The sequence below is a fragment of the Rattus norvegicus genome, chromosome 9, assembly GCF_036323735.1.
Source record: "Rattus norvegicus strain BN/NHsdMcwi chromosome 9, GRCr8, whole genome shotgun sequence".
NCBI lineage: Eukaryota > Metazoa > Chordata > Mammalia > Rodentia > Muridae > Rattus > Rattus norvegicus.
Window position 1 is genome coordinate 20,948,304 of NC_086027.1, and position 26,587 is coordinate 20,974,890.

At 51.3% G+C, this 26,587-nt stretch overlaps 1 protein-coding gene and 1 long non-coding RNA gene across 5 annotated transcripts in view; one reads left to right on the plus strand and one right to left on the minus strand.

The window, feature by feature from the left end:
• Ccnd3 (cyclin D3) overlaps positions 1-26,587 on the minus strand; it is a 95,504-nt gene that overhangs the window by 56,608 nt on the left and 12,309 nt on the right. The gene's annotated exons all lie outside the window — the stretch shown is intronic.
• Positions 20,585-23,321, plus strand: LOC134480552 (uncharacterized). Its single transcript, XR_010054932.1, has 2 exons — positions 20,585-21,005; positions 23,074-23,321. It is a non-coding gene; the product is annotated as an uncharacterized LOC134480552 (long non-coding RNA).

Sequence of the window (26,587 nt, forward strand, 5' to 3'; positions counted from 1 at the left end):
GCACACCTTTAACCCCAGCGCTCAGGAGGCTGAGGCAGACAGATCTCTGAGTTTGAGGCCAGCCTGGTCTACACAGTGAGTGCCAGGACAGCCAGGACTATGACCCAAAGAAAGCCTGACTTGAAAAGCCAAAAAACAATCAATCAATCAATCAATCAATCAATCAATCAATCAATCAGAGCTAGAGACAAGGTTCAGCAGTTAAAAGCCACTGACTCGGATGCAGATTTGATTCCCAGCAACCACATGGCAGCCCACAACCATCTGTAACTCCAGTCTCAGGTAAACAGACGCTCTCTCTGGCCTTCCCGTGTTCACAGGCACGCACGTGTTGCACAGACGTGCAGGCGAAAATAAATGAGTTAAATTTAAAAAAAGAAAATCAAACAAGCCCGAATAAGACTTTACAAACAGAAGACAAACGCATATGTTCCCCTGGTTTTCTCAGGGCATTGGGAAAGAAATCCAGGCCTTCTGAAAGACGGCTGAGCTGAGTAACACCGCCACCAGTTATATTCCCAACCCTAGCATCTCTCAGCCGAGCCCGGGGTGGTGGTCCTCAAGGGCTCCTAACAGCCACGCCTTATGTCTGTGTGTGTGTAAATACTTCTGTATGAGGTATTTCTCAGTTCATACACACACACACACACACACACACACACACACACACACACACACACGCACACCACATATTTGGTTTGGTTGTTTTACAAAAGCAGGAACGTTTGCTACCTGGAGTTGAGCAATGTCTCTCTACATCATGGTGGGTCCCCTCATGCACTGCAGTGCTGTTAGCTTTGTGCTTCACACTCATTGCCAGGAATTCCACGGCCCAGGAGGAGTGAAAAGCAAACCCCAGAGAAGACAGGGGCATCTCTTTCCCCAGGACTGGGGGATTCACTGAGAGAGGCGAGCAGATGGAAGGGCAGCATTGTTCAGAAGGGCAGGCCAGGTGGGCAACCAGACAAGGAGGATCTCCTCTCTGCTATGTGTGTGGGAGTGTGTGTGTGTGTGTGTGTGTGTGTGTGTGTGTGTGTGCCCGTGTGTTTGTGTATCTGTGTACCTGTGTGTGTGTGTGCCTGTGTGTGTGTGTATCTGTGTACCTGTGTGTGTGGTGTGTGTGTACGTGTGTGTGGAGTTGTACCTATGTGTGTGTGGTGTGTGAGTGTGTGTGTACCTGTGTGTGAGTGTATGTGTGTGTGTGTGTGTGTGTGTGTGTGTGTACCTGTGTGTGATCAAATGCCACAGCATGGCTGTCAAAGTAGTAGAAGAACTTGTGGAAATCGGTTCTCTGCTTACATCCTGTGGGTCTCAGGCAGTGTCTTTACTGCCATCTTGCATGTCCAGGCTACACCGGAATTCACTATGTAGCTGAGGGGAGCCTTGAACTCTTGATCTTCCTGCACCAACGTAGCCTCTATCTTTTCAGCCAAACTCCCCAAGTGAGTATAAACAGGACACAAAGAACCTCAAAGGGAGAGGCCCTGCTGCAGCCCCTCCTCCTGAGTAGTCTGTTCTCATTCCTTAAGGGGAGCCCAGAACAGAGAGATTGAGTATGGTTCCTATACCAGTCGGTCTAGCATCAACCATCAGCCAGGCAACAACCTGGGAATGCACCTCATGACTCCTGGGCCTGCTTCAGTTCCACGGTGCCACACTCTCAGTTAAAGTTCCGAGGCTCTCTAGCCCATGTAGGTACAGGCTCAACTTTGAGAATCACCACCCTAGGATACACTTCTGAGTCTGATTCCTTCACCATTCACCCATGTGTCCATTCTCTTAGGAGACTGGGAGGAAGCCTTGGAGAGATGGTTATTCAACTGCCTAACTGTCCTTTAGTACACAAGTACTGAGCCTGGAGTGCAATCAGGGACCTAGGCCAACCCTCGAAAGAACCCTCCCTCCCAGGACATTCCCATCTCGCCATCCCCTCCAGTGAGTCCCTCCTCAGGTTCAGCTGTAGCAGGGCAGATGACAGAGAAGGGCGGGGAGCTTTTGAATGGAGGGTGGGGGGGAGGGAGGAAATGGGATGTGGCTTTGGTGTGGCTGGGTTGGGGGAGGGATCTGGATGGGGGTGGGGGGAAGAATGCCCTCATTTCACCCAGCTGGTTGGCCAGCACCTGTTCTGCTAAAGCCTGAGGAAAGACACCAAACGCCACAGCAAATGAAACACACAGCCTCTCCCCCACCCACAGGGGCCTCTTCCCGAGTAGGGCCCAACTGACAGGAAAACAGTGAATGAGTTCAGGTGGTTGAATGAGGGCAAGGAGAGACAGCTGGGCTCCTCTGGGGCGTGGAGCAACTGTCTTCAGTCACCCCAGGGCAAAGTCGCCTGTGATTGTGTGGGTTGGGACTTTCAAGTACTGAACCAGACCTGGCGGTCATCTGTGCTAAGGGAATTCCTGGTTGGTAAGCCTTAGACCTTTCCACAACAATCTCCAAAACAATGCCTGGTCCTCCCCTTCCTTTTCTAATAGATTTTGTTTCCTAGATTTAATTTAGAGCAATGTTTGGTTCTCTGTGAAAATGGAGGCGAGATCTCGTGTTTCTTCTTGGCTTGTCTCTAAAGGACAGACCGCTCAGCCGAGGTCTGTGGCATGGCCCCGTGGGTAAGGGGCCAAGCGAGGTGACCTGCGTTCAGTTCCTGGAGCCCACACAGTGGACAGAGAGAAGGACTCCCGCAAGTCTGATGGCCTCCGTGCGCATGTGGTGCAATGACGTGCACTTGCCCCTCCCCCAAGTAAAATAAACTTAATGAAAAAAATTTTTAAAAAACCACCACCAGAGTAGTTTAAGGAGTCGACTGGTCAATCAGTGTATCACATTTGATGGTTTTATTTTGTGTATGTGCATGCGTTTGCACATATGTGGGTGCACATGCACACAGACATGTGTCAGGGGCAGAGGACAACTTTGGGTGTCTTTTCTTAGGAGTCATCAACCCCATTTTCTGAGACAGGGCCTCTCACTAGAACCTGATGAGCCAGCAACCTCCCAAGGATACTCCCCCAACCTCCGAAGGATGCTTCTGTCTGTCTCCCCAGCCCTGGGGTTACACGTGTGGACCACTGGGCTCAGTTTTTTGTTTGTTTGGGTGCTGATGTTCGAGTGCTGGTCCTCACTATGAGTGGCAGACACGTTATTGACTGAGCCACTGTGTATTCGTTGGCACATCCCTTAGGAAGTGCTGACATACTGGGACAGGATAGATGCCTCCTCTGGGGCAGGCGAGGATGGTGTGCACCTCTAACACTGTTGAACTACTCTGGAAAAGAAGGCAGTGACCACTGGGTATCTACCTACCAGCCCAGAACAGAGGGCACAGTTCTGAACCCGAATGGAAATCACCAAGGCCTCCTGCAGTGCAGATACTGGAAGACATGTTGTCCGGTGTAAAACTGAGGCTGTTGGCAGACACGGCCCTCCCAGCTCCAAAAACTTCGAAGGGAGAGCGGTGAATATGCTCGCTGCTCATGGGCACTGAGATGCCTCAGACCAGGAACTCAGCCAGGACATAAGCAATGAGCGAGCCCAAGGAGCAAGGCCAAGGACTACCTTGTTGTCAGTCCTTGAGCAAAGGTGCTTTCTGGTCCTCTGTTCACCTGACTAATGACGGCCATGCTGGTCCTTTTCAACAGGGCTAAAAACATGCTCATAGAGGTTTTACTCTTGTTTATTTGTTTGGATGGGTGGATGGATGGTTGGTTCAGGTTTGAGTTTTTGTTTGTCTGTCTTAAATCTGAGATAGGGTCTCTGTATGTAGCCCAGGCTGGCCTGAATCCCTCGACAGCCTTTTGCCTCTGCTTCCCAAGTGCTAAGACTCCAGGTGGGCACCACCACGCTCAGCTTCGTGGAGAAGTTTAGAACTCTCTCTAGTATATAATTAGTCACAGCTGAAACTGAAGGGTAGGCAGCATTATCACTCTGGTTGGGAAGAAAGGAGCCTGAGGCATGTGGGAGAGAGGCAGGAACTGAACGAGTCTGGGAACGCAGATCCAATCCCCCCCAACCCACCCCGAGAGTAGTCATTCCCCTGAAGAGATCGTATGGCTAAGCAGGCGGCCTACATACAAGGAAGTGTGGAATCAAGCTAGGAAAATGAGGTTAAGGGGTAGAATGGGTCGAATTTCCCAATGGAAAAACAAGGTAGAGGGTATTCCGGATTTCGCCCTAAAACTCCCTGGAAGTTCTAGTCCTAAATCTCTGAACGTGGCCGTATCTGGAAGCAAAGTGACTGCAGACATCATTAGGAGGAGCCAGTACTGTAGCAGGATGGACCCGAGATCTGACATGTGCAAGACACAGAGACTCTGAAGACGGGTGGAGACTGGAGCAATCCAGCTACAGAGCCCAGTGCCTGGGGCGTTAAGAGATGGGAGAGACAAGAAGATCTTGCCCCAGAAGCCTCTCAGGGGCCATTGTCCTGCTAGCACTTTGTTATCAGGCTTCTGGCCTCCAGAGCTGAGAGAAGGAACTCCATTCCTCCGGCGCCACACAGTTTTCAAGTATCTGTGTGTGAATGCCCAGGAAATAACACAGGAATTAGCACCCGTGTTCCTGGAGCGTCTTCTATGGGGAAATGGAGGCTGAGAAGTAAACCAAGCTGGATTCGCAGCACATCTTAGCTCACTGTTAAAGACGTGTTGTTTTGAAGTTCTCTGCCTGGGTGCTGGGAACATAGCACAGTCGAACGGTTGACAGGATGCTTGCATAGTGCACATGAAGTCCTGGGTTCCGTCCCCAGCACCAAATAGAAATTCCTGTATGGGGCTGGGGATTTAGTTCAGTGGTAGAGCGCTTGCCTAGGAAGCGCAAGGCCCTGGGTTCGGTCCCCAGCTCCGAAAAAAAGAACCAAAAAAAAAAAAAAAGAAATTCCTGTATGGAGGGGATGGAGGAAAGGCAGGAAGACCGTAAGTTCAAGGCCACCCTCATCTACATCTGAGGCCAACCTGGTCTTACAAAAATAAAAAAGTGTTTTTAGAAAGAAGTTATTGGGCCAGAGAGATGGCTCAGGAGGTAAAGGTTTCTGCTGCCAAGCCTGGCTACCTGAGTTCACTCCCAGTGACCCACCTGGAAGGAGAGAAACTACTGTGACAAGTTCTCTTCGGACCTCCGTATGAGCTCTGTGCCACACATGCACACACGCACAAACACACACTTGTACACACATACACATCCACACACACGGTACACACAACTGTTAAAACCTGTTTTTAAGGTCTTTGCCTGTACTCCACAGGACTGGAGTTTGGTTGTGAGCACCCACATCAGACAGCTCACAGACCTACACACAAGCACACAAGCACACACATACCCATGCCAAAACATTTACAGCATTTAACTAGCATGTATGATGCCCCGTGTTATATCCCACGTACAAGAGAAAAGAAAAGAAAAACTTGACAACTTAAAAACACACACCTTTATTCCCAGCACTGAGGAGGCAGAGGCAGGTCAATCTCAAGACCAGCCTGGCCTACAGAGTGAGTTCGAGGACATCCTGGCCTACAGAGTGAGTTCGAGGACAGCCTGGCCTACAGAGTGAGTTCAAGGACAGCCTGGCCTACAGAGTGAGTTCGAGGACATCCTGGCCTACAGAGTGAGTTTCGAGGACAGCCTGGCCTACAGAGTGAGTTCGAGGACATCCTGGCCTACAGAGTGAGTTCGAGGACAGCCTGGCCTACAGAGTGAGTTCGAGGACAGCCTGGCCTACAGAGTGAGTTCGAGGACAGCCTGGCCTACAGAGTGAGTTCGAGGACAGCCGGGATTACACAGAGAAACCGTGTCTTAAAATAAATAAGTAAAGTAAAAGTAAAACAAGACCAACACAGGGACCATTCAGGTTTAAGAAGAAACAGAGACAGGACAAATGAGTATAACGTGGACCTGAGTTTAGATTAGACACTGGATCATAGGGATGTTATTATCCTGCCTCTAGCATTCTATGATACAGACAGACAGACAGACAGACAGACAGACAGACACACACACACACGCACCCGCACACACCAGAATAGTAAACAATATAAATTGGTCTGGAGAGACGGCTCACGGGGTAAATAATTTCCCAAGTGTGAGGGGAACCTGAATTTGTATCCCCATAGCCCAGTTAAGCCTGGGTAGAGCAGAATGCCTGTTACTGGTGGGTGTGGAGGCAGGAGAATTCCAGAAGCCCAAGGGCCAGCTGGCTTGGTGTATATAGTGGTGAACAACAGGAAACTGTGTCTCAAACAAGGTAGGAGAAATGACAGCAGTGGCTGTCCTTGACACTCCTCGATCTGCGTCAACATACCTGTGCTGCACACACACACACACACACACACACACACACACACACACACACACACACGGGGGGGGGGAGGGGGGGACAAACATTGGGCAACTTCCTGAAGGCTACAGGGGAAATTTTTAGAAGATTTATTTTTATTTTTTTTTTTTCAGAGCTGGGGACCGAACCCAGGGCCTTGCTCTACCACTGAGCTAAATCCCCAACCCTTATTTTTATTTTTATGCACATTGTCATTTTGCCTGCATTATGAGTGTATATGTCTGTGTGAGGGTATCAGAGCCCTGGAACTGGAGTTACAGGCTGTTGTGAGCCGCTATATAGGTGCTGGGACTTGAACTCTGATCCTCTGAAGGAGCAGCGAGTGCTCTTAACCACAGCGCCATCACTCCAGCCCTTTGGGAAATTTTTTTTTTTTTTTTTGTACAATTCTTGCAGCTTTAGCCTAAGTTTGAAATTATGTCAAGATTAAGATCCGGTGGCTGTTGCCCTGGCCTGTTGAACGTATCCTTGGCTCTCTGAAATTGCTGGGGCTCACACATTTGAACCCTAGGGTAGTGAGGGAGGGGCAGCATTCTGATGGCTGTGCATTTCTGCATGCTGGGAATCTATGTATGCCCTATGTTCCTGACTGCAGAAATGTGGTCACTGTGCAACTCTGTATCTGTACACTGGGTCAGTCCCGGCCCCGCCCTTGCTTAGCCTCTCAGGTATGAAATAGTAGTGGAAGGAGCCACGGAAGCCATCTGCCCCAGCTCCCGCCAACTCTGCTGCATCCTCACCCCTTTCTTTAATGTCTGGCTTTTCTTTTCTTTTCTTTTCTTTTTTAAATGGAGTTCCTCCTCCTTTATGTATGTACATTGGTACTTTTGTCTGCATGTACTCTGTACAACAAAAGACAGCATCCGACAGTTGGAAGCCACCATGTGGGTGCTGGGAATTGAACTCAGGACCTTTGGAGAGCGGTAGGTCCTCTTAACCACTGACCTATTTATTAGTTATTTGTTTGTTTGTTTGTTTGTTTATCTTGAGACAGGATCTCATTATGAATCGCCACATCTGACCCATTCCGTTTTTTTCTTCACATTTGCATGTTTTGAATTTTGGCAGATTGGTCTCAAACTCCTAATCCCCCTGCCTCTGCCTCCCAAGTAGTGAGTGTACCGACCTCACTCAAATTATATGATTATTACTATTGTGTTTATGTGTGTGTATGGGAGCACTCACAAGCCAGGGTGTGCCCATGTGCAGGTCAGAAACTTGGCTCTCTCTCCACTGTGAACTACCTTGGCAGCACTGGCCTTTACCCTCTGAGGCATCTCACCTGCCCCCAGCTCTGAGGGTTTTAGTGTAGTTATGGGGATCAAGGCTTGGGGCCTTCTTCATGTAAGGCAAACACTTAACCACTGACCACATCTCTAGCCCTTAAGTTCACATCTGGAAGCCATGTTGATTTGTTGAGGGACCAAAGCAGAGAGGGATTAATCAGGAGAGTAGAGGAACGTGTGGGGCTGCAGAGCAGGTGCACTAGCAACAGCCTTGAGGGAGGCATCCCTGAGCCCCGCAGAGGAGCATGAGACACACCCTGGCAGCACTGAGGGGCGAGGTCAGCTTCCTCTGCTCACCCAGGCTCCCCAGCGGGCACCTCCCCCCCCCCCCGCCCCCGAAGCTTTCTGCCTCTGTCTTTTGCTATGCTTTCTAGCCTCCTTCTGGTCTACTCCCCTGCCTCAGCTGTCAACTTAATCAGGACCCTACAGCTTCTCCAGCAGGGAGTGGGAACCCCTGGCACTTGGGCCTAGGAGGGGCCCCTGATAAACAGCTGGAGCCCTTGTTTGCAGAATCTGTCATCTCTAAAGGCAAAACAGAAACAAACCACCCGATGGGGTGGGGTGGGGTGGGGGTGTGTGATACAGCTGACAGAGCTGATAGTGAGTCTCCCTGTGGCTTCAGCCTGTAAACTATCCTTCACCTTCTGCATCCAAGAGCTTCTGTTTCTCCTTTAAGGTCTGCTTCCCCCCACCCCCAAGACCTCCCTGATTGAACCCCCCAATTGCCCTGAAGATTTCTGTCTACCCAACATCACTGCCAACATTGCATGAGTGGAGACTGGTCACGTATTAAGAGGTCTGAGCAGCCAGTGGGCTCCAGCAGTCAGGCAACTTGTCTCCTGAGCCAACGTAAAACTTAGCAAACTGTACAGGTGGGGATAAATCGGGAGAAATAGTATATAAGCATCACATTAACAATCTCTGTCCTGGGACTCTGAGTATGAAGACCTGAATTCAGATCCCTATTTACATCCGTGCCACACAGAGGGCCTGTAACCCCGAGACTGGGGCAACAGGGACAGGGAGATCTCAGAGGCTTGATGTTCAACGAGTCTAGCGAAAGAGCTACTAGCTCCAGGTTCAGTGAGAGACATCCCCTCAAAAACTAGAAGCTAGGGCTGGAGAGATGGCTCAGTGGTTAAGAGCACTGACTGCTCTTCCAGAGGTCATGAGTTCAAATCCCAGCAACCACATGGTGGCTCACGGCCATCTGTAATGGAATACAATTAAAGAGAGCGACAGGTGGGAGTGGGATAGGGAAAAATAAATAAAGATGGCAACAGTATACTCCCATACATAAAATAAATACTTAAAAAAAAATTATTTCGGGGTTGGGGATTTGGCTCAGTGGCAGAGCGCTTGCCTAGGAAGCGCAAGGCCCTGGGTTCGGTCCCCAGCTCCGAAAAAAAGAACAAAAAAAAAAAAAAAAAAAAAAATCTAGAAGCTAAAAAGGGAGAAGAGGCACTTACTGTCAGCCTTGGCCTCCACACATACACATGCATGGAACATAAACACATCCACAAACTCTATGTAGTAGCATAAAGAAGACGGCCTATTAATATCAATCTTGGCCCTACATACACACACACAAAAAGCACACACATACACACAGAAACTATACGCTGGTACAGAGAAAAGGGTTTATTAAAGTTTATTAAAGGGTTTATTACATAGGTAGAAACCAAAGGCTGGGAATCTTAAGTTTTTAAAAATATTCATTATCGGAGTTGGGGATTTAGCTCAGTGGTAGAGCGCTTGCCTAGCAAACGCAAGGCCCTGGGTTCGGTCCCCAGCTCCGAAAAAAAAGAAAAAAAAATATTCATTATCATCTTTTAAAATGTTATTGTATTGTTTGTTTTTGTTTTTTTTGTTTTTTTTTTTCCCGGAGCTGGGGACCGAACCCAGGGCCTTGCGCTTGCCCAAGCGCTCTACCACTCAGCCAAATCCCCAACCTATTGTTATTGTTGTGGTTTTATTAGTCTCACTACATAGTGCTGACTGTCCTGGAACTCACTTTGTAGACCAGACTGGTCTCAAACACAGAGATCCTCCTGCCTCTGCCAGCACTGCCTGGTTTTTTTGTTTTGTTTTGGTTTGTTTTTTTTTTTTTTTTAAGATTTATTTATTATATGCAAGGACACTGTAGCTGTCTTCAGATACACAGGAAGAGGGCATCAGATCTCATTACAGGTGGTTGTGAGCCACCATGTGGTTGCTGGGATTTGAACTCAGGACCTCTGGAAGAGCAGTCAATGCTCTTAACCACTGAGCCATCTCTCCAACCCTTGGTTTGGTTTTTTATTAAATTTTTATTAATTACGTCTCTGTACTGCGTGGGGGTGAGGAGTGCCACGATGTTGAATGTGAAGGCCAGAAAATAACTTCTGAGAATTGGTTGCTGCCCCTGGGCTGTGGAGGCGCACGACTTTGATCCCAGTGCTTCAGGAGCAGAGGCAGGTGAATCTATGAGTTGGAGGCTAGCCTGGTCTACAGAACGAGATCCAGGATGGCCAGGGCTACACAGAGAAACCAGGATGGCCAGGGCTACACAGAGAAACCTTATCTCCAAATAAATGAGAGACAAACAGTGGGGGGGGGGGGGGAGCACACGCGCAAGTGAGCTTGCACATGCGAGCACTGAACATCTCCTTCAAACTCATGGCTCCTGTGGCTTGAACTCAGGACATCAGGCTTAGCCAGAAGTGCCTTTTCCTGCTGAGCCATCTCCCCAGCCTGTAAATCTTATTGAACCAATAAAATGTTGAGTAGAGAAGCCATTGCATTTCCTTTAAGCCCTTAGAATGCTACTGTAGAATTTACATACATCAAAACAAAACTTGGAAAGGAATCCCACCCATCTCAATATCACAGCTAGATTCTAAGTGCTAAGGAAGAGTTCTTTGTTTGTTCTACCGTCGAGGGAAAGGACCCCCAGGCTGTGCATCCTGGGTGCTGATCCATCATGCACATGCACACAAGTTAGGGGGTTTTTTTTTTTTCTTTATTTTTTTTTCTTTTCTTTTTTTTTTCGGAGCTGGGGACCGAACCCAGGGCCTTGCGCTTGCTAGGTAAGCGCTCTACCACTGAGCTAAATCCCCAACCCGGTTTTTTTTCTTTAAAAATTATCTTGTGTATTTGAAGGTTCCACCTACTAGTACGTTTGTATGCTACCTCTTTGAATAGGATCCTTGGAGTCCAGAAGAATCTCTGGAACTACAGTTATGGATGGTTTGTGAGACACTAGGTGGGTCCTGAGAATTGAACCTGGGTCCTCTACAAGAGCAGTCTTTGTTCTTAGTCTCTGATCTCTCCAGCCCCAAATAACCTTTTTTTTTCCTTTTCTTTTTTTGAAGAGTATGAAATGCAACATTGGATATGCAAAGTAAAGCCAACCAGTGATCATATGTGGACCCTATCTGCAGTTCTATTTTAGAATAAGCCGTGAGTGTGCAGGCACAGAGAAAGAGCCCACACAAACAGAGAGCAACTCTACTGCTCTCAAACTCACAGCCATCCTCCTGCCTCAACCTACCAGATGCTGGGGTTATAGGACTGACTGTTCGTACAGCAACTTAAAAAAAGTTTATTAATAATGGTGTGCATGAAGCTTCTGTAAGGCAAAGGACACTGTGGTTAGGACAAAACGGCAACCAACAGATTGGGAAAAGATCTTTACCAATCCTACAACAGATAGAGGCCTTATATCCAAAATATACAAAGAACTCAAGAAGTTAGACCGCAGGGAGACAAATAACCCTATTAAAAAATGGGGTTCAGAGCTAAACAAAGAATTCACAGCTGAGGAATGCCGAATGGCTGAGAAACACCTAAAGAAATGTTCAACATCTTTAGTCAAAAGGGAAATGCAAATCAAAACAACCCTGAGATTTCACCTCACACCAGTGAGAATGGCTAAGATCAAAAACTCAGGTGACAGCAGATGCTGGCGAGGATGCGGAGAAAGAGGAACACTCCTCCATTGTTGGAGGGATTGCAGACTGGTACAACCATTCTGGAAATCAGTCTGGAGGTTCCTCAGAAAATTGGACATTGAACTGCCTGAGGATCCAGCTATACCTCTCTTGGGCATAGACCCAAAAGATCCCCAACATATAAAAAAGACATGTGCTCCACTATGTTCATCGCAGCCTTATTTATAATAGCCAGAAGCTGGAAAGAACCCAGATGCCCTTCAACAGAGGAATGGATACAGAAAATGTGGTACATCTACACAATGGAATATTACTCAGCTTTCAAAAACAACGACTTTATGAAATTCGTAGGCAAATGGTTGGGACTGGAAAATATCATCCTGAGTGAGCTAACCCAATCACAGAAAGACATACATGGTATGCACTCACTGATAAGTGGCTATTAGCCCAAATGCTTGAATTACCCTAGATGCCTAGAACAAATGAAACTCAAGACGGATGATCAAAATGTGAATGCTTCACTCCTTCTTTAAAAGGGGAACAAGAATACCCTTGGCAGGGAAGAGAGAGGCAAAGATTAAAACAGAGACTGAAGGAACACCCATTCAGAGCCTGCCCCACATGTGGCCCATACATATACAGCCACCCAATTAGACAAGATGGATGAAGCAAACAAGTGCAGACCGACAGGAGCCGGATGTAGATCGCTCCTGAGAGACACAGCCAGAATACAGCAAATACAGAGGCGAATGCCAGCAGCAAACCACTGAACTGAGAATAGGACCCCCGTTGAAGGAATCAGAGAAAGAACTGGAAGAGCTTGAAGGGGCTCGAGACCCCATATGTACAACAATGCCATGCAACCAGAGCTTCCAGGGACTAAGCCAATACCTAAAGACTATACATGGACTGACCCTGGACTCTGACCTCATAGGTAGCAATGAATATCCTAGTAAGAGCACCAGTGGAAGGGAAGCCCTGGGTCCTGCTAAGACTGAACCCCCAGTGAACTAGACTGTTGGGGGGAGGGCAGCAATGGGGGGAGGGTTGGGAGGGGAACACCCACAAGGAAGGGGAGGGGGGAGGGGGATGTTTGCCCCGGAAACCGGGAAAGGGAATAACACTCGAAATGTATATAAGAAATACTCAAGTTAATAAAAAAATAATAATAATGGTGTGCATGGGGACAGGATGTACAGGGGTCAAAGCAGGACACTGGATGTCTTTCTCTACGACTTCTACCTTATTGACTTGGATAGGCTGTCTCGCTTCCCACTTTAGCCAGGCTGGCTGGCCAGGCAGCTCTTTGAATCTCTTTATCTCTACCCCACACCTTCAATGCTAGAATTCAAGGCATGTATATGCCCTGTGTGGTTTTTCTTCCTCTTTCTCTTTCCCCTTCCTTCCTTCCTTCCTTCCTTCCTTCTTTCCTTCCTTCCTTCCTTCTTTTTCTTGAGACAGGGTTTTTCTGTGTAGCCCTGGCTGTCCTGGAACTTAATCTGCAGACCAGGCTGGCTTAACTCAGAGATCAATCCTGAGATTAAATGGATTAAAGGTACCCTGTGTTTTCTTTATGTCTATGTGGAGATTTAGATTCAGGCCTTCACGCTTCCAGATCAAGATCTCTTACCCACTGAGCCACATCTCTCTCCTGCCTCGTCTGTTTGAGACACTGTCTTACCTCGTAGTTCTGGTTGGCCTTGAACTCAGTGCCCTTCTGTCTCTGCCTCCTGAGTGCTAGTGTTACAGACCTGAACCCTCCACGCCTGGCTTCATTATCCTTCCTCCATCCCTTCTTTTGTCCTTTCTTTAGTTTTTTCCTTGAAATGAAGTCTTAGAATATAGCTCTGGCTATCCTGAAACTGCTATAGTAGATCAAGCTAGTCTTGCACTCACAGCTGTCCTCCTGTCTCTGCTTCCCAAGTGAGGGGACTGCAAGCGTGTGCCATCACTTCTGGCCCTACTGCTCTCTTTAAGGGGAAAAACAACTTAACATTTCTTTTATTAGTTTGTGAATGTACGTGTGCACCATGGGGTACACGTCATGGTACTCATGTAGAGGTCAAAGGTCCACTCTGTGGGCTCGGTTCTCTCCTTCTACTCTATGTGGTTACAGAGAGTGAGCTCAGATCACCAGACTTCACTGGTCCATCCACTGTCTCGATACCGGGACCAAGTGCTGATGTGTGCAAATCACCATCTGTTCTGTTTGAGAATGGACGAGAGGCCTGTGAGGCGAGATCTGACTTCCACAGTGGAGACTCAGAGTCCCACAGGACTGGAGTGTCTTTGCAGCTGGCTTGTCATCTTGTTGGTTCCTACCTCGGGATTCTAATTCAAGTCAAGGCGAAGCCGCCATTCCCTTCACCTCACAAGGCAATGAATGAATGAATGGATGGATGGATGAAGAAACGAACGGACTGACAATCGGATCCCAGGCTGACAGAGCAAACCTGCTCAGCTCATACAGAAAGGTTGAGGCGGGAAGGAGGCGCAAGGGTGAATGGAAAAGAAAACAAGCGATTCTTTCGTTACCACTTCCTCTAGGGCTGGGTCACGGCTGTTAACGGTGTGCAGCAGGCGCATAGTCTGGCATCTTCGGCTCCACCCCGACACATGAAGAGCTATTTATTTACTTCCTCTGAGGGGTAAATAAAGATCAAACCCAAACAGACTCCCCCAAACCGCCAAGGGTCTTCCCCAGGTGCTGGGGAAGCGCTTGGCCTAGGGAAGTCACAGGTGGCTGAGGGCTGCAGTCACCTCCACATCTCTGTGTGTAAGTAGGTCTGGTTCATAGTGGAGAGGCCCTGGGTGCAGAGGGGAGGTAGGGAGGGGAGAGATGCAGGGCAGGGCTACCTCACCCCTCCTCCATAGACAGTGGCAGCCGTAGACATCCTTAACCCTATTGGGGGAGACAGGCAAAGACTGGCCAAATGGCCTTGGCACCTATGGGCACCATTAGAGATGTTGGAGCCCCCTACTGGGTCAGGCGGTCAGTCCTTCGACTGCTGAATTTGGGCAGGGGAAAACTGGACCAGGGCAGAAGTACACCTTGAGGAAGCAAGGGGATAGATACCCATGTGGGTGTACAGTTGATCTGTTAATATTTTCATTGGTTTTGTCTTGTTCAGGAGGCACTGTATAGCCCTGGCTGGTCTGGAGTTAACTTTGTAGACCAGGCTGGCCCCAAACTTACAGCTTCTTTTTGTCTCCTAAAGGCTGGGATTAAAGGTATATGCCACCTGCCACCACACCCTCTTTTTTTTTGACAGGGTCTCCTCATGTAGCCCAGGCTGGCCTCAGCTGAGTTCCAATGAGTTTGGGCATTGTGGGTGTGTTCAGCTTTCTACAGGATAAGCCAGCAGCTACCACCAATCGATGCTATTTCCCCCGAGGACACAGACTCATCTACATAAGCAGCTCTTTGGTGTTGTTTGAGACATGGTCACTTCTAGTCAAGGGAAGCCTTGAACTCCTGGCTCTTTCTTTCTTTCTTTTTTTTTTTTTTTTTTTTTTTTTTTGGTTCTTTTTTTCGGAGCTGGGGATCGAACCCAGGGCCTTGCGCTTCCTAGGCAAGCGCTCTACCACTGAGCTAAATCCCCAACCCCTCTCCTGGCTCTTTCATTTCTACCTTCCAAGAGCTGGAATTTGAAGAGTGCACTGCCACACCTGTCGGATTACAGTTCATCTTTCTTTGAGGATTGCAGATTTATTTATAAGTTTACCTACTCACTGAGGTGTGCCTGTAACTCCCTAATGAACGCTGGTATTGTGCGGTCTTCTGCAGACAGTCGCCCAACACGCGTGTCCCCAGCTGAGGCTGCTTGCTTGTTTCGGCTCTCACACTGGAACCAAGCATCCTGTTTGGGAGTCTAGTGGCTCCTTGTTTTCTGTCCTTGGGAAAGGTGTGATTTTACGGTTGAAAAAGAATTAAGCCAAAATAAAGAAAACTAAATAAAAATGGCACCCGAGCTGGACAAAGGGAGCACAACCCTTTAATCCCAGCGCTTGGGAGGCAGAAGCAGGTAGATCTCTGTGGGTTTTAGGCCAGCCTGGTCTACATTGCAAGTTTCAGGCCAATGAGAGCTACGTATCGAGGTACTATCTCAAACAACTAAGTAAGCTTTAAAGAAATAAAACAAAGGCTGGAGAGATGGCTCAGTGGTTAGGAGCACTGACTGCTCTTCCAGAGGTCCTGAGTTCAAGTCCCAGCAACCACATGGTGGCTCACAACCATCTGTCATGGGATTGGATGCCCTCTTCTAGTGTGTCTGAAGACAGTGACAGTGTACCCACATACATGAAATAAATAAATAAATAAATAAATAAATAAATAAATAAATAAATAAACAAATCTTTGAAAAAAAGAAATAAAATAAATAAATAGCCAGGGAAAAGGAAAAGAAAATACAATAAAATAGGAATGGAGAGATGGCTATTAAGTTAAAACGGCTTATTGTTCATGGGGGACGTGAGCTCAGTTCTTAGCACTAATACTATTTGGCTCATAACCCTAACTACAATTCCAGGGGATCCAACGCTCTCTTCTGGCTTCTGATGACACACACACACACACACACCACAGAGAATGCACTTGAAGCCTGGAGAAAGTACTCAAGGGCAAAGCATTTGCCTAGCACTCCAAGCTGCACCTCCACCCGCGAAAAAGAACCTTTTTACAAAATAGAAACAGGCCTGGCATAGAAGTATCCCAGCAAGTGGGAGGCAAAGAGCACAGAGGCAGGGGCATCACTGTGAGTGCCCAGGCCAGTCTGGTCTACACAAGTTCCAGGCTAGCTGTAGCTACATGGTGAGATTCTGTAATAAAATGAAAAGGGGGTGAAAGAAGGAAGGAAGGAAGAAAAAGAGAAGAAAATCGGCAACAGATCACCTCCTTTGGGTCACTGGACTTGTGAGCCACAGAGGAGAGAGCTGTGAGGGCTGTTCTCAGCCATGTCAGAGGTACTCAGCAGCAAGAGAGCAGCTCTGAAGTCTACTCGGGAAGCAGGCAGAGCCTGAAGGGGGCCACGCTAGGGGGGATAAAGGGAGGGCTGTGTGAGGCGGGCCAAGGCACGCAGGCAGACAGGCAGAGGGTCTGGAATGCACTGAGAGAGGAAACAGGGAGCTGGGACGCTTTCTGAGGAGGTGAAGTCATGGGGCCTCTCTTCCAGCCAAGCCAAGAGAGGCCCAGGAAGCTGAAAGGAGGTCCAGAGGCCCCACAGAAGTGTTTCCACAAGGGGTTCCACTCCGTACTGGAAAACAGGGGCGTAGTTGGTGGCCTGGGGTCACAGGTGGTGGGAATGAGGACCCCTAACTTAACCTAAAACAAAAAAAGGGACAGCTAGAGTTGTCCCAAGAGAGGGCAGCTGTCCCCAGCCCATGTGAGGCCACTCACCTCAGCCTGAGGAACCAGGTCACGTGCTTGGTGAGAAAGAAGCAAACCCACAACCTCAATGTCCATTCCAACCAGTACCACAGCCCACACTGTGCCCCAAGATGGCGGGCATCCAGCTCCCCGCCGAGGCCCTTCCATCGGCTTTCCTGGCCTCCTTTTGGGATCTCACAGTTCTCTTACAGCTGGTATGGCCTCATCCGTCCTCTCTCGGGTAGCAGAGGGACCAGGAAAAGCTGAGAGCTCATAAATTCCGCAAGGTAAAGGACCATGCCTTTCCTCCACACCCATGGTAGCTATTCAATAAATGAGTGTGTTCCTATGGCCTGTCGCCATCTGGCCACATAGAGTTTTCCTCTGCAAAGGATTTTCCCCCTTACGTCTGGCCTCTCCGCCTTCCGCCTCAGCCCTGCTTTCTTTCTGTCAGAACAGACTTGGGAGTCTCCATCCCTCCTCTGACCCTTGCAGAGCCTCCATTACCTGACAACCCACGTGACTGCACGGTGTCACCCCCTCAGTGGCTTTACAGAAGTGTAAGGATGTGAACGCCACACAGGAAACCATTCTCCTCCACATGCCATGGGGGGGGGGGGGGGGGGGGGGGGGGGGGGGGGGGGGGGGGGGGGGGGGGGGGGGGGGGGGGGGGGGGGGGGGGGGGGGGGGGGGGGGGGGGGGGGGGGGGGGGGGGGGGGGGGGGGGGGGGGGGGGGGGGGGGGGGGGGGGGGGGGGGGGGGGGGGGGGGGGGGGGGGGGGGGGGGGGGGGGGGGGGGGGGGGGGGGGGGGGGGGGGGGGGGGGGGGGGGGGGGGGGGGGGGGGGGGGGGGGGGGGGGGGGGGGGGGGGGGGGGGGGGGGGGGGGGGGGGGGGGGGGGGGGGGGGGGGGGGGGGGGGGGGGGGGTGGGGGGGGGGGGGGGGGGGGGGGGGGGGGGGGGGGGGGGGGGGGGGGGGGGGGGGGGGGGGGGGGGGGGGGGGGGGGGGGGGGGGGGGGGGGGGGGGGGGGGGGGGGGGGGGGGGGGGGGGGGGGGGGGGGGGGGGGGGGGGGGGGGGGGGGGGGGGGGGGGGGGGGGGGGGGGGGGGGGGGGGGGGGGGGGGGGGGGGGGGGGGGGGGGGGGGGGGGGGGGGGGGGGGGGGGGGGGGGGGGGGGGGGGGGGGGGGGGGGGGGGGGGGTGGGGGGGGGGGGGGGGGGGGGGGGGGGGGGGGGGGGGGGGGGGGGGGGGGGGGGGGGGGGGGGGGGGGGGGGGGGGGGGGGGGGGGGGGGGGGGGGGGGGGGGGGGGGGGGGGGGGGGGGGGGGGGGGGGGGGGGGGGGGGGGGGGGGGGGGGGGGGGGGGGGGGGGGGGGGGGGGGGGGGGGGGGGGGGGGGGGGGGGGGGGGGGGGGGGGGGGGGGGGGGGGGGGGGGGGGGGGGGGGGGGGGGGGGGGGGGGGGGGGGGGGGGGGGGGGGGGGGGGGGGGGGGGGGGGGGGGGGGGGGGGGGGGGGGGGGGGGGGGGGGGGGGGGGGGGGGGGGGGGGGGGGGGGGGGGGGGGGGGGGGGGGGGGGGGGGGGGGGGGGGGGGGGGTCCCTCTATTCGGATCCTGTGGCAGAGACGGCTAACCTCTTCCCTACAACTCATTTCCCCAGATTGTACCCTTTAACTAGAAGCCCTGTGTTCATGTCCCCCAAGCTTGCCCAGAAGCTTTTCGAGGTAAATACACATGTTCTACAAAAGTTCAAGGTCATCCTCAGATACATGGATGGAAGTCTTTGGAGGGTCTTTGGGGCCCCAAGGAGTCAGCTGAGTACAGAGGTGGGGGAGCGGGCCACGTGGTTATCAGCGAGAGATCAAGAGAAAGGTGAGACTTTTGCATACGCTCCCACAGGGCCCTGGAAGAAGTGGACAGGCTTACTTCTTTGAGCCATCTTCCTACCAGTAGCAAAGACTCCTGGTGTATCTCAAAGCAAACCCCTCCCTGCAGCCCCCTAGATCTGACCCTTGAACCCCCGGGCCAGAAGCCTCGTCCAGGTTCAGAAACACAGGGATCATCAGACCATCTTCCGGTCTCTGTAGGTGAAAGGGGCTTCCCTATCCGTCCACACTCCCCGGATCTTTAATACTGTCAAGTCTGCTCTCTGAAGGTTAGAGGACAGCCTTCTAGGTACAGAAGATGGCCACTCAGCCCCAGTCCCTAGTTTACGGAGACTGAATGTGAATCTCATACACAATCAAAATACACCTCTCAAACCGACCGTTCCCCAAATGATTTCTCTTCTGTTTGAGAAAAGGCTCTGACATGCTCGGGGAACCACGTGGAACTGGATCTGGCCAGGGGAAGGTGACGAAACACAGGGGAGAAAAGGTGAGCTTCAGACCTGAGCTGGACTGCTGCGCCAGTCATGCTGAGCGGATAGATGTCTTAGAAGATACACAGATGTCAAGCCCAAAGTCTCTCCTTGGTAAAATAGATCTGGTGGTGACTGTTCATGGATTCCCAAGGACAATGTAGAGTACACATTGTCAGCTAGGGGTACAGCTTAGTTGGTGGGGTGCATACGGGGTGCATACTCAGCATGCACAAAGCCCTGGGTTCAATCCCCAGCACCACATAAATGAAGTGGTAATGCCAGTCCCTAAATGTAGTGGTAAATACCAGTCATCTCAGCACTTGGGAGGTGAAAGCAGGAGGACTGGCAGGAAGTTCCAGGTGTTCCTTGTCTATGCAGGGAGCTTGAGGCCAGTCTGGGCTGGGAGACCTGGTCTCAAGGAAAGGATAACAGAGTCCATACTGTAGTAGTTAGAGATGAAACCCGGCACACAGTAGGAGCTCTGTAGTAGTCAGAGACAAAACCTGGCACACAGTAGGAGCTCTGTAGTAGTTAGAGACAAAGCCTGGCACAGAGTAGGAGCTCTGTAGTAGTCAGAGACAAAACCTGGCACACAGTAGGAGCTCTGTAGTAGTTAGAGACAAAACCTGGCACACAGTAGGAGCTCTGTAGTAGTCAGAGACAAAACCTGGCACACAGTAGGAGCTCTGTAGTAGTCAGAGACAAAACCTGGCACACAGTAGGAGCTCTGTAGTAGTTAGAGACAAAGCCTGACACACAGTAGGAGCTCTGTAGTAGAGACAAAAACCTAGCACACAGTAGGTGCTCTGTAGTAGAGACAAAACCTGGCACACAGCAGGTGCTTGTTAATAACAGATGCCATTATTATGGAGATAGGAATGTCACAGGTCCAGCTGGAGAAGAGATGCAAACAACCTCCCCGGGGTCCAGGAAGACAGCAGAGGAGAGAACTGAGGAAAGGAAACTGTGGCCATAAAGAGGAAGAAAAAGGCAGAGCTGGGGGTGAGTGCTGCAGAGGAAGGAAAAAGAGGACAGCCCCAGGAGTGATGGCCACACCAAGCAGGAGAGAGGGCAGGGCGGGGGAAGCAGCTGAGGAGTCTATCAGCTGCCTGCAGCTCAGACAATCCTTGTACCCATCTTGCGCTTGCCCCCGCCCGGGAGCCTGTGCCCAGCGTTGGCCACCCTCAGCGCCACGATCCTTGTTGCCACATTGCCACATTGTCAGCTGCTGTTTCTTGCCTCATTTTCCTTCCTGCCTGAGAGGGCAGAAGGGAAACAGCTGCCCCCCAGAAGAGCTCTCTCCAGCCTTGGAGGCTGGGGCTGCCTGTAGTGATGGGAAAGAGCTCTGGGGACAGGCAGGCCGGATTTTGTCCCCAGCGCAGGCGCTCAAGGGCTGCTATGTGATCTCAGCAAGTTGGGTGACTCATCTAAGCCTTCATTTCCTTGTCTGTTCAGTATGGATAATGGGATAAGACGAAGGAAGAAGATTGTTTGTGTCTGCCAGTGTAGCAAGTGTTTCGTACGTGTCTGTCACTACCAGGGCTGGCTTTCTGGGCTTGAATATACTGCAGCTTCCTAAGGCACAAATGGGTCCCACAGAGGCCTAAAGCATCTATAACTCTTACCCTGAGATTCCTACATACAGGTGGCTGCTCCTAGCTCTCTGGGCCATCCATTCATTATTGAAACTGCCTGCCAGGGCAGAGGGTGACTACAAAGACAAGGATATGCCTAGCATCTGTTGAACAGGTAGGACTTTGGAGGGTCTTGGGGGCCTCAGGGAGTCAGTTGAGTACAAAGGTTTGGGAGCCTGCCAGGCAGGAGGTAGGTGACCTTTTTGCAATGCTCCCACTGGGCCATCTTCCTACCAGCAGCAAAGACTCCGTACCCCACCCCACCCCCCAGCCCAGATCTGACCCTCCGACAACCAGGCCAGAAGCAGCATCTACCAGGTTCAGGAACACAGAAGTCATCAAACCTTCCTCAGGACAATGAAGCCACTTCCTGGTGTCGCCCCGGGCCTTCCTGAAACCCTGCATTCTTCAGACTGGGCCTGGTTATGGGAGTATGGTGGAGAAGGGGTGTTAATTGACTCGTGGTGGCCCCAGGAGCTGGCCTAGCCCTGGGGGGAGGGCACGTATTGGCTCCTTGTAGCTCTTAGACTTTAACCCCCCAGGCTAGCGTGTGTCGAAATGAATCAGGGGTGTTTGGGGCACTAGCACAAAGCCTCTGGAGATAGGGAGCCTCCCAGATCCCTGGGCCCAGGATACTTTCAGGCACTGTACTGAGGAATGAACTCCCATACGCCAAAGAGGCCCCTGATGGGAGTCACCGCCTGTTCTTTCTGTACCGAGTGCCTGGGGGGCAGGGAGCAGGCGTCTCCAGTCCAGTGAACACTCTTCCCAACACTAGACCCCAGGTCCTGCCTCAGCCTCCCCAGCCTGGCCATCAAAGCTCAGTCCCACTGTTTCCCAGGCCTTCCTAGATGACCCAAGGGAAAGTCTGAGGGTGGCCCAGCCTGGCAGATGGGGGCTGGCCCCGAAAGAGGCCCCTCTTTTTCCACCTCCGGCCACCTGTCTTGAGTCCTCAGTTCTTCCAGACAGCTGGAGAAAGGCCCCTAGAGCCTCTGCCTGAAGAGGGGGCTGACGTGGGAACAAGGCTCACGAGCCAAGGCTGAGGGGAGGCCCTCGGAGCTGACAAGGATGCCGAGTGTGCTGGGGTGGGGGCGGGGCGCGCTGGGGGAGAAGTAGGGATTGGGGTGGGATCACAGAACGGAATGCGAAGCTTGCTCTCCCCGGGGCACAGCTGTTTATTTTGATCCCCTTGTCAGCTGCTGCCTGTTCCTTATCTCAGGGCTCACCCGAGACTCCGCCTCCTCCTCTGTTGCTGAGCTGAGGAGGCAGACTCTGCGGGATGCTGCCCAGCTTCCTGCTCCCACCGCGGTACCTCCCCAGCCCTCCACCCTTGCGGCTCCAGTCCGCTCTGAAGGACTGGAGGGAGCTGGCTTTCTTCAGACCTACTCTGTGCCCCTCTGAGGATAACTGCCCTCTTACCTAACTCCGCCCACCTCGATTGTCACGACGGCCTGAGCTGGTCAACCCCCCAAAGTGCTAGGCACTTTTAAATTTTTAACTGGTATAACTGGACTTGACCGATAGTTTAGAGCTGGGGGCAATCCACACCAGGCTCTGGGCCTTACTGAGCCCTTCATCGCAGCTTCACTCTTAGCTCCTACAGCTTTCAATGAGATGCTATAAACTAGCAATGCCTTTTCCATAAGCTCACGGGAACACTCCTAGTGTGTTTTCTGTTCTTCCTGTCATTACAGGACTGGACTTTTCTTTTTTTGAAGACAGAGTCTCATGTAGCCCAGGCTGCCCTCAAACCTACTAGGTATCTGAGGAGGACCTTGAACCCCTGATCCTTCTGTCTCTACAAATCCTGGGATTATGTGGCGCTGGGGGGGTCAAACCACACGCAGCTGCAACTGAAACGGTTTTTACAAAGAGAAAAAGCAGAGCGGCCTGGTGACGGACACTGGTAATCCCAGCATTATTCTGGGCCAGCCTGGTCTACATAATAAATTCCAGGCTGGCCGGGTCTATGCAGTGAGACCCCAGCGCACACGAAACATGAGCCCAACCAAGCAAAATCCCACTGTGACTACTTGTGGCACTTCCCTTATTTGATTGTTGTGTTTTAATGTATGTATAGTCTGTCTAGATATAAGTATGAGAAACCCTTTATAGCAGAATCTCACGCTCAGCCTGGCCATGTAGCTGAGGCAAGCTTTGAACCTCCACCTCCCGGATTCTAGGATTACCTGCAGTTTATGGAATCCAACCCAGGGGTTCCTGCATGCTTAGGTAAGCACTCTACACTCCTGGGTCCCGGTCTCTTTCCCTCTCTCTCTCTTTGGGCCTGGAACTCAGAGACCTTCCTGCCTCTGTCTTCCAAGTGCTGGGATGAAAGGCATGTGCCGCCATGTCTGGCTCCTGACCCCTCTTTTCCCTTTTCTGTGCCCCCCTTCCCTTCTTTCCTCATCTGGGGATACGATCCAGGCCCCAGCCTGCGTTTGAAGAGGAGGTTCCCCAGACGCCAGCAGGGTACGAAGAAAGCAGTTGGGACTCACTGCAGGGTCAGCCTACCACCTGAAATCAGATTTTCTTCCTTCCATCTGCTCACATCACTGTGATGGTGGGAAGTCCAGCCCCCTGCTGAACTGCAGTCCCACCTGCTCCTCTTCCTAAGTCCAGAAGCCCTGCCCCTGACCTGTACCCCAGAAACCTGTGCACCCACAGCAGGCCCACCTGGGCAGAGGGAGAGCCAGCCCCCTAGGGCCCTCCTTCCCTCGGGCACTTCTGTCCTGTCCTTGCCCTGGGCTCATTCTTCCAGCCTTCCTGAAAAGTGTCTCTCGGAGCTGCCAGAGTCGACCCTCTGCTTTACTTTGGATTATCTGTTTCTGGGGCTACCAGAACCTCCAGTTACAGCCTGATCCCCCCACCCCCCGGCCCAGACAGGATGTTTTCCCAGCTTCTCATGAAGTCATGAAACTCATTTTGAAAATTTACTATCATCATATGTGTTTGTATGCTTGCGGATGAGTGCACACCACGGAGTGTGCATGGAGGCCAGAGGTCAGACGCCAGGACTCGGTTCTGCCCTTCCCCGGTGGGTTCGAAAGAGCCAGCCCAGGTGCTCAAAGCTCGCGCCGAGCCTCACAGGCCCTGAAGCTGAGCCTGACCGGTATGTTTTACAAATAAAACAGCCCAACAGATCTTTGCTTTAGAGACATCAAACGTACATCTGCTGTAGCAAGCAGGCATGAGCACACGACAGCAGATCTTCTTTGGCTTTTATACATATTTGTGTGTTTCTGTACATGTGTGGACAAAATGGTTTAAAATGAAAACATTTCTAGGATTTGTCTTAGTCTATTTTTGTCCTTTTTTTTAAAAAAAAAAAAAAAAAAAAAGGTCTCAAGCAGCCTCGGCTGGCTTCAAACTCGATATGTAGGAGAGGAGGGCCTTAAATTCCTGATCTTCCTGCCTCCGCCTTCCAGAAACCAAGATTACAGTGTGCGCCACCATGCCCAGCTTAGTATTTCAAGTTCTGAAAAATATTTCCAGGCCATGAATGTGGCTCAGTCAATAAAGTGCTTGTCCAAGGCAGTCCACACTGGTCCCAAATTCACTGTGGGACCAAAGATGGGTCGGAACCCATGACCCATGACCCTCCTGCATCCACCTCTCAAGGGCTGACCCTGTCTCAAAAAGGAGGCGAGGGGGGGGGGGGGAAGCATCTCCCTAACTGAACGTGTTACTTGAGACTCAACAAAGCCAAAACTTCTTTTTTAAAAAAAGATTTTATTTGGGGTTGGGGATTTAGCTCAGCGGTAGAGCACTTGCCTAGCAAGCGCAAGGCCCTGGGTTCGGTCCCCAGCTCCGAAAAAAAGAAAAAAGAAGAAGAAGAAGAAGAAGAAGAAGAAGAAGAAGAAGAAGAAGAAGAAGAAGAAGAAGAAGAAAATATTTTATTTATTTACTTTATGTATATGAGTACACTGTAGCTGCCTGCAGACACACCAGAAGAGGTCCCATCGGATCCCGTTACAGACGGTTGTGAGCCATCGTGTGGTTGCTGGGAATTGAACTCAGGACCTCTGGAAGAGCAGTCAGTGCTCTTTTTTTTTTTTTTTTTTTTTCTTTTTTTCAGAGCTGGGGACCAAACCCAGGGCCTTGCGCTCGCTAGGCAAGTGCCCTACCACTGAGCTAAATCCCCAACCCCACAGTCAGTGCTCTTAAACGCTGAGCCATCTCTCCAGCTCTAGCCAAAACTTCTTATGAGCTTTTAATAGTTATCCCCAACTCTTTAATACACACACACACACACACACACACACACACATGCTTGCACACATATGCACACACACGAACATATGCACACATGCACACACACACATGCACACATATGCACACACACACACTTTCTTAGATGGGCATTATGGTGCATGTCTTTAGTCTCAGCATTTGGGTGGCAGAGGCAGGAGGATCTCTGAATTGAGGCCAGCTTCAAACTACTCTACCGAGCCAGTTCCAGGTCAGACAGGGCTACAAGAGAAATCTTGTCTTGAAACACCATAAATATGTATCTGTCAAATGCCCCCTTCATCCCCATTTGTGCAGATATACTATCTGATAGGACCATAGGGCTTGACTTAAGTATATCTGTGTCTTCCCTTCTGGTTTTACTATCTCTATTAACGCTACCAGCATTCTGCCAGGAAGGGGCGGTGAACCTTGCTTGTTTGTTTGTTTTGCGTAAACTTATTTTGAGACAGGGTCTCGTTAGGTTGCCCAGGCTGGCCCTGAACTTTCGATCCTCCCGACTCAGCCCTTTGAGTAGCTGGGATTACAGGCCAGTATCCCCAGTCCTGCCTAGCTGTCCTTGATTCTTCTCACCCCTAAGCTGGAGCACAAGGCCTGGCAGGGGAGAAGGAATTTGAGCAGCTAGTACAACACAGACCACATACTTCATCGCAGAAATATGCAGGGTGCCTCTCAGGGGGAAGTGTGTATGACTCTAATTCCTACCAGTTACCCAGTTCGGCTGCTCCCAAAGCCTTCAGAACCTGTTGTCAAATGGGCCCCTCACCTCCATTTCTGCCACCCTGGACACCATCCTGGGATGGCAGAGGCTCCACTCTTAAGTGACAGGATTTGGAACTGCCCAGGAAACAGGCAGAGGCATTTCCAGAGGTTTAACTGAGGAGGGCCGAGTCTAGCTGAATGTGAGTGGTACCTTCTCACAGAGGGAATGGTCTTAGACTTAATGAAAACTGAGAAAAAAGAAAGGCAGTGAGGCCCAGCATGCTTCTCTCTCTGCTTCCTGTACAGAGGTAATGTGACCAACTCAACATCACCTTCAGGCTACCTCCTCCCACCACGACAGACTAGAGCCCCCTAAATAAACCCAGAGAATCCCTTCTCCCCTGAAGCTGCCCATGTCAGTCACAGCAGTGAGAAAAGCGACCTACACCCTAATGTCAAGTCTTGTCACGGAGAGTGTCTCTCGTTATTCCACTATGGCCTCAGGAATTGTCTCAAACCACCCTGACCACATGACTTCCTTCCAAAGCCTCAATGGCTTCTTCCGAGCACTCGGTCATGTACAACCCTTCAGCATCTTACTATTGTTTCAAACATTCCTTCCACTCAATCTCCACAGGTTCCCCACTTTCTGATGACACCTCTGTCTGAGGCTGGCTTTTCACTCAAAGCAACTGGCACCCACGAGAAGCTGAAGCCTCCAAGAGAATCTGGCCGCCTTCGATT